This window comes from Ailuropoda melanoleuca, chromosome 16, assembly GCF_002007445.2.
Source record: "Ailuropoda melanoleuca isolate Jingjing chromosome 16, ASM200744v2, whole genome shotgun sequence".
NCBI classification, from domain to species: domain Eukaryota; kingdom Metazoa; phylum Chordata; class Mammalia; order Carnivora; family Ursidae; genus Ailuropoda; species Ailuropoda melanoleuca.
Window position 1 is genome coordinate 10,735,535 of NC_048233.1, and position 8,513 is coordinate 10,744,047.

An 8,513-nucleotide genomic window follows, 5' to 3' on the forward strand; every position below is an offset into this window, starting at 1 on the left:
GTGTGATTGCTCCCCTTACCAGAGCATTCATTGTTTCCTCAGTGAAGAAGATATCTTCAGGGATCTCCTGGAGAACATAGGTGGTGAGAACATACTTCTTGGGTATTATGTCGTAATCCTTTCTGGCATTACCATCTCCCTGAACTTTTTCGTCCTTTAATACTATATCAAGGGACTTGCAGCAAGTCTACCTTATATATGAGGCCAGCATTGTGTCCAACTTTCATGGAGCTGTCCCAAAGGATTATTAGGGCCGGATTTATGTGCCCTTGCTAGTCATTATTTATGGCCCATAGCTCGACAAATCCACCATATCCAGACTGAATATAGAGAACTCATTTTTTTGTTAATAATAATTTTTTATTATGTTATGTAAGTCACCATACAGTACACCTTTGTTTTTGATGTAGTGTTCCATGATTCATTATTTGCATATAACGCCCGGTGCTATGCATAATATGTGCCGTCCTTAATACCCATCACTGGCCTGTCCCAGTCCCCCAAACCCCTCCCCTCTGAAGCCCTTAGTTTGTTTCCCAGAGTCCATAGTCTATAGAGAACCTTTTGATCCATCACCCTCAAGATCCATTTCCAGCATGTTTTCTTATTTTTGTTGATCTGTTAGCAATATGTGCAAGTATTACCTTCTATTGCTTAGTTTTGTTTTTTGTTTTGCTTTGTTTTGTTTTAGAATGGCAATTTTACCTACCTTATTTGGCTGTATTGAAACTTTGCCCTCAAGTAATGAGGAATGCTAGGGCATATCTTGGGGACAATCCGTGTTACCTCCCCTCAAATTAATTGAACAGTTTTCAGGAGTGGGGAGGCTCTCCTGCCCTTGTAGGTTGTTGGGGTTTGCTCTTGGTGGCCCTGAAGGTTCCAGGGAATCTGGGGGTTTCATAGTTTCAGGTTCATCCACCTACATATCCCTCTCTCAGGTTTGAGGGTTCTACCTTTTAATGTCAGAGATAAAGATTGTAACATAGTTGCTCCAGCTATTACTACCCCTCTCCTATATTATTTTGCTCCTCTCTACTGAGTTGTTGCAGTTTGCATGCACTCACTGTATCATCCCTCTTAAAAACAAAATGAGTGATACCTCTAAAATTCTGCCTTGCTCCCATGCTCCATTCTCTACTCTCCTTAATTATAAAACTCACTAAAAAATGACACATGCCCCACCTCTCCACATTCTCTTAATCCATTCCCTGCTTAACCTTTCCCACTGAACCTGGCTTCTGCCTCTATACCTCACTAACATTGCTCTTGTTGGGTCATCAATTTCATCATTGTTACCGGATCTAATAGTTTTGTCATTTTATCAACTTTACTGTTTTCCTAAGCAGCATTTGAAAGCTGATCTCCGCCTCTGCCTAGCACACTGACATCTCTTATTTCCATTCCACTAGACATTTCCTACGTTTTTCTTACCTTCCTAAGAGCTCCTGCTTGTTCTCTTTTACTGGGACTTCTTTGTATTTACCCTCTAAAGGTTTGAATTTCTCAGGGGTCAGATCTGCTGTCACTTCTCTAGAACTTTTTAGGTCATCCCATTTATATGTTGATGACTTCCAAACCTATATTTGTGATTTTTATCCTTAGTGAAAGATACACGTACTCAGTTATCGATTAAACATTTCCACTTGGTTATTTCATAGATCTCCTAAACCTAATATGTTAAAAAAAAAGAATTTTTTATTTGTGTTCTCCCATCCCTTGTCAGCACATGCCACTCAATCGTAAGTAGCCGTGTAGGCTCAATGGCTACAGTAAGAAGGTTCCCAAAGGTTTTTGAATCTTCTTCTTCTTCAATTCCTTCCCTGTACTAATTGAGTAATGGACCTCTCACCTTTGCCCACACAATATGTGGAATTCACCCATTCAAAGATGTCCTAACTCTAGCACCACCATCCAAATCTGAGGCACTATGATTTCTCTTCGGGACCATTTACTACACTATAACTTATTAGCTGGACCCTTCATTGTGCTCCTCCCCATTCCAACAAATACTGTATCCATTCTTCTTATAACCAAAGTAAACTTAAATCTACATATGAATTAATCAGAAATATCTTTCCTTTAAGATGTTAGCAGCGATCTTATGCTTTCTCTATATATTCTCTCTCAGAAAGTGCAGTGCAAAACGTTTGTCTTTTTAACACTGTAAACATTGTCTAGAATTGGCTTAAGAAATTCCTCTTTCTATTATTTTCCGAGAAACTTCTGAATTTCCAGTTCCTTTTTGAATCTCATGCTGCCAGCATCACAATGTTAAAGGGTGTCTGGGTTCTTCCACAGTATCTTTCTTTAAGATTGATTGATTGATTGATTGATTTTAGACAGAGACAGAGAGAGAGCGCATTAGCAAGTGGGAGCTGCAGAGGGAAAGAAAGAGCGAGAGAATCTCAAGCAGACTCCTAGCTGAGCTCAGATCCCCACAAGGTTGCTTGATCCCATGACCATGAGACCATGACCTGATCTGAAATCAAGAGACAGAGGGTTAACCACTGAACCCCCAAGCTCTCACACAGTATTTTTTTTAAAGCAGGACTCCCTTATTTTTAATAGGGAAGTATAAGCAATATTAGACTTCATTCAAGTCTTCTGCTTTGAAAGATGGATGTCTTCATCCCCAACAGGAGCCCTAAGACTTTGAATCCTATATTACTGTGTCTGTCGCTGTTACTTCCTAGAACTGAAATTCTTTAGGCTGATGAATCCTGTCCCCTAAAGGGGACTTCTTTCTTGTCCCCAAGTTTACTTCAGCTGGAGAATATCTCTTACCTTATGCTTTTGACTTTTTTTTGGAGGAATAATTTATATACAGTATAGAGCATAGATCTTAATTGTATAGCTTCATAAAATTTTACATATGATTATACTTATATAAATACATCCCCAGTCAAACAAAAGGGCTTGTCAGTTGATACTTGAATTAACCTCTTGATGATTTGGAGGAAAGTCAGTGCTCCCAGGTCTAGCTGAGAAATAGTAGGTACCTTCCTGCAAACTCTCTCCTTTCCCCAACCAAGTTTTCTTCCTCGCTTCTGACTTTTTCAGGCCCTGAGTAAATTGTACCACCTCAGGAGCAGCAGAAATATTTCTGTTCCAGCTCCTATCCCAAAAAAGTGGAATAGGTTTCTACTATTCCATTTTCTGTTTCCTTTTTTCTTTTTTTCTTTTTTTAGATACACCTCTATTTATTTTCTCGAGGATATCTAACTTAATTAATTTAATTTCATTTCCATGATGATTAATGAAGATGAGTATCCTTTCTTATGGTCTAGGCCATTTGGATTTGGTTTTTTGTGAAGCGTCCGTGCAAATCCTTTACCAGTTACTATATGGAGATTTTCATGTTTCTTACTGATTTGAAGGAGTTTTCTCTAACCTCTGGATACAAGCCCTTCTAAAAGACTTGCATAGCAAATGTCTTTATTGTTTGTTTTATGGTTAGACCTGTGACCCTCAAAAGATGTTTTATGATTTCTAGGTAACATTTCATAAATTCTTTCTGTATACAGTAACCAAAATCTATATACAATTCCAAAAAGGCTGTATTGGTCACTTAGCCATTTTTAAATGAGAGACAGAGCACAGTTGGTCTGCCTTCCCATTCAAGGAAACACAATAATAGGGGCAATGACCCCCAAATCATCTGTAGTGATGCCTATTGCAAAGTGTCCTAAATATATATGGCACATAGAAAGAAAGCATTCTTGGGTGTTAAGACCCAAGTTTTCCTTCTCATTTTTCTTCCCTAGTGAGTAATCTGAATGTGGAAGAATCATTAAAACACTCTGGGCTTTACTTCTCATTCTTCATATTAGGATTAAAAATTCTAGAAAACTTGTTCTCTAATACTAATTTAAACCTCATTATTTTATGATAAAATGAAGATTGACAAAGTTGATTTAAAGAATTACGTTTCACCATACAGTACATCCCCAGATTCCGATGTAAAGTTTGATGCTTCATTAGTTGCGTATAACACCCAGTGCACCATGCAATATGTACTGTATGGTGATTAACATAATATAATAAAATAAAAAAAAAATAAAAAAAGAATTACGTTTCAAAGGGGAAAACGAAAGAACTACATCTTGTTGGAGATAAGTAGTTTTATTACGTCATAGGTAATTTATTGATATACATCAGAAACAAAATTGTTCTATGAACACCACACACGTGGTAGAAATCGTTTAGAAAATACGTTTGATTATCCATGGATAAAGCACACTGTTCTTTCTCAAATTTGCACAAGAAGTGGTGCCCCTGGAGGAGGTGCATATTAGGAGATGGAACATTGAGGATTTAGGTTTGCAATGGAAGATTCCCATCCTTACAAAAGTTCCCATTCCTGACCCCCCAAAAGGATTTTTCTTATACTTAAGGGCTCTTTTAAATCGGTCTAAGATAAACAGGGTGTGAAGCCAGGCTGCTGATATTCCCCTTCTTCCATTTCTGGCTTTATTCATTCCCTTTATACTGCTTAGTTGATTACTAAATAGCCTTTAACATTTTCTAAATTAAAATTCTGGAAATCTTTTTATTCAAATTGCGTCAAATTCAGGGCAAGAACCACAGCCCTGTTGTTGAATCTCTTCTTTCAGAAACATGAGGTGCAGTTTGCCTGGCTGCCTCAGCCCAAAGACCATGTGATTCTTGATCTGGGGTGGTGAGTTTGAGCCCCAGAGTAGGTATAAAGATTACTTAAATAAATGACTAACTGACTGACTGACTGACTGAATGGATGAATGAATGAATAAACAAACAGACAAAGGAATGAATTGAAACAATGGGAGGTGGATACTCTGAAATATCACTCTGGAAATCCATGGCGATTTATATAGGAAGAGAAGGAAGTTTAACAAACCACTGACACCTTGGATTTTTTCTTTTTATAGGGTAGTTGATCACCATATGTCTTTGGGCAATTCTGAGCTTCAGTGTCCTTACCCATTAAATGGGGAACATTTCACAGAGTTTTTGTGGTTTTACAAGGCCTAAGGAGATAGCAGGGCCTTGTACATAGTAGCGGCTTAATAGGTGCTAGTTTTATCTTCTTTACTATTTCCCAGCTTGTCTTATATTGATTAGTAGGTAATTAAGGTACCCTTTACAACCAGAATAAGAGCTAGGTGCTTAGGGTTTTGAAATTGGATTGCCTGAGTCCCACTAATCCTTAGCTGTTTGACCTTGGAGAGGTCTTACTGTTCCTATTCGAAAATGAGAACAATAATAGTACCTATGACATTTTGGTAAGGATTGAATGAGATAAGCTCAGAAAGCCCTTTACACAGTGCATGCCCCACATATGCTTGACACATATTGCTGTTTGAAACAGCAAAGAAAATGAAAAGGTTGAAATAGATATTTGTATTAAGCCTTAAGACTTCCATAGGAATTTATCAAAAGGACAACATCAATATAAGAAAGCAGATTTTAACAAAAGGCAGCAGTGAAACCACAATGTGGAATTGATCCATGTTTATAATTACAGTTGCTCAATTACCTGCTGGTCCTACTTCTGTGACACATGAAAGATACTGTAATGTTCATATGGTCACCGAGCTTGAAAGATACTCGGGTCACCACTACACTTGCCCCTGTGCCCTACCACCAATGGCCCACCTCAACCAGTACTATACTGCCCTCAACACTCTTCTTCACACTGACTATCCTGTTTAATAATTGCTGAAGTCACCTTATGTAAAAGGTAGAAACAGAAGGGCAATTGGCTGTGTAAGCACCACGGACAAGCCACCCCTAGATGAAAATCTTTGGTATGAGGATTTTTTTTTTTTTGAGTTAAAAAGCAACCAAAGCTCAGCTGATTCAGGGAAACCTCTTCACCTCTTCCTCCACCGCCTAAAAAAATAGAGATAGGGCACTTGCCCCAAGAGGAGAGCTATCATGAAGGATAAATACAAAACTGAGTTTGAAAGACACAGAAGAACCTAACAAGTCCTGTTTGATCAAAGCCCTCCATGTCCCAATGGTTTCTGAAGGGGCCAAACATTTGTTTATCAAACTTACTCTTTTTCATCTTCCTGTAAATTGAATTCTGTCCCTTTGAAGTTTCAGATGCCTACTCCTTTTTAGTTCTGAATGACAGATATATGTCATATTGCATGTGATTGCAATCCTCATGTCTGTGTAGATTCCCCATGTATAGAAAATAAAACTTTATTTTCTCCTCTTAATCTGTCTCATGTTGATAGAAGACTTTACCTCAGTTTGGACCTTAATCTGTCCTTTCTAACAGATTCTTCTTTACGGCTTATCCTTTAATTCAGGCCAAGGACCCTGCACGCAAAGCATCCTGTGATGAGAAGAGAAACTGCCCCCTCAAGCGATAAGAACCACTCTGATGCCATCAGGAGCCCACAAGATTGTCCCCAAGACAATGATTGAGCTGACCATGCTGCTCACAGGCACGTCCACCAACCTTTGACCCACATTTGCCTCATAAACCAAGAAGCAGTTTTAATACTTTGGAGGTAGTCTTTGAGATTTGAGTATGTGTCTTCCCAGTGTCAGCCTCACTGAAATGAATTCTTTTCTTGTTTCATCACCGCTTGATTCCCTGCCTTTGGATTTTATCAGTGCCAAGTGTCCAAACCTGATCTGTTTGGAACCACTGCAGGTAGGTGTTCTTGCACCCTAGGGCCCCGGTGACAATGTCAATTCGAGCTTTAGGTCAGCTAGAAGGATGTTGAAGGGCAGAGGAAACTTTTCCTCCTCCACAGCTGCAGTGTTCCCTTCTTGAGGAGATAGCTCTGATTCTGCTCGGCCAATACCACCCCCACCCTCAACACACTGTCTTTATTGCCTTGGCTCACATCTTTGTTTCCACTTTCTCCTTGACTCTCTTACCACCTCGACTCCCCACCACCCATCCCCACCGCACATATCCCTTCTATACTACTAGAGGCTCATTAGATGGGAGGTCAACCTCTCTTTCATCCAGCAGTTAACACCAGAAGAAACAATTCATGCGTTCTAAGAAATATCATGTTACTCTCACCAGCATCCTCATCACTATTACTTATTGAACATTTCTGGTAGGCCAGGATAAGCACTTTCTATGTGTCATCTCCCTCAATTCTCACAAAAACGGTGTAAGCTCTACTGTCTCCTATTTCTCTTTTATAGCCTTAAAGAATCAGGTTTGAGAGGTTAAGCATTTTTCCCAGATTACACAACTACTACGTGATGAAGACAGATTTTGAAACCACATCTAACCAGGGCACAAATTTAACCCCTGTATGCTGCTCCTTAGAACCAAAGGAGTTTCCTTTTTTAGGTGTATTCTTCTAATCAAGCATTTTCCTAGTGCTATGAAACAGGATGGGGTTTGGGGTTGTTGTATTTTGTTTTTATTTTTCCATTGACTATTGATAATATAGCAGTTTCTGTCCTTAGAACTTCTGTTCAGACTCCTAGCATGTGAGAGAAGCATACCTTCGGAGGACATTCTGTTCACCTCTTGAGGTCCTTTGGGATTTTTTAAAAAGATTTATGGAATATTTTAATTGGGTTTGCTATGTTGACATTTGTTTCTCATTCCACCTCATCAACTGTTTAGGTTTTAACGGTCAAGTCCAAAGAGACAATAAATGGAGGAGCCAAGTCCAAAGTTCACAGAAACCACTGGAGCTGACCTTTCACGTTTGTGCAAGAAAGCCAGCTTTTATTTATTTATTTTTACTTCCCTACTTCCCTTCTATGGAAGTAAGTTTGTCTTAAACTCCCTTCCAAGGTGCTGTGGAAAGTTCCATCCCCCACCAAATGATTCACCCGTCCCTCTCTGCAAGGTCCAACTCCCCACTTCCAACATGTTTGCAAAAGGAATTTGATGTCATACATTATGTTCACTTATTAATTCTCTATGAACCAAATTAATTCTAAATTAAGTATACTACATTAATGTGGGTCTCTCCTTTGTGGACTCTGGCCATGGCACTACTTAGTCATTCCTCTGGCTCTCCTGACAAATCAAAACGTTCTTCCTAAATCCTCCTCCCAAGGTACTTCCTGTGTCATCAAGCAATTACATTTGCATTTTCTTAACCTTTCATTTTTTGTCATTCTCATCACAGATAAGGAGGACAGTGTAAGGTTTCTTATCACTTGACAGTGTAATAATATAGAACACAATGAGATTAGTGATAACTCCTATAGAGGAAATGTTCTGCTTGAATCTTGGAGGTTCTTCCTATGTAGCAGCAATACTCCTATTGTTCTTTAGAAACTATATATGTGAGAAACTCCACTCCTCTCCAGAAGAAAGAAGAGAGTAACTGTAATTTAAAGGTAAGTACCTTCAATCTAATTTAAAGATAAGTAACAACCCCTCCTCCTCCTGCCCTCTCCTTCCCTCTCCCTCTCCCCATTTTTTTTCTCCTTCTTCTTCCTCCTACTCCTACTTCTTCTTCTACTTTTTCTTCTTCACTCTCTTCTCCTTCCCCTTCCCCTTCCTCTTCTTCTTCTTCTTCCTCTTCCTCTTC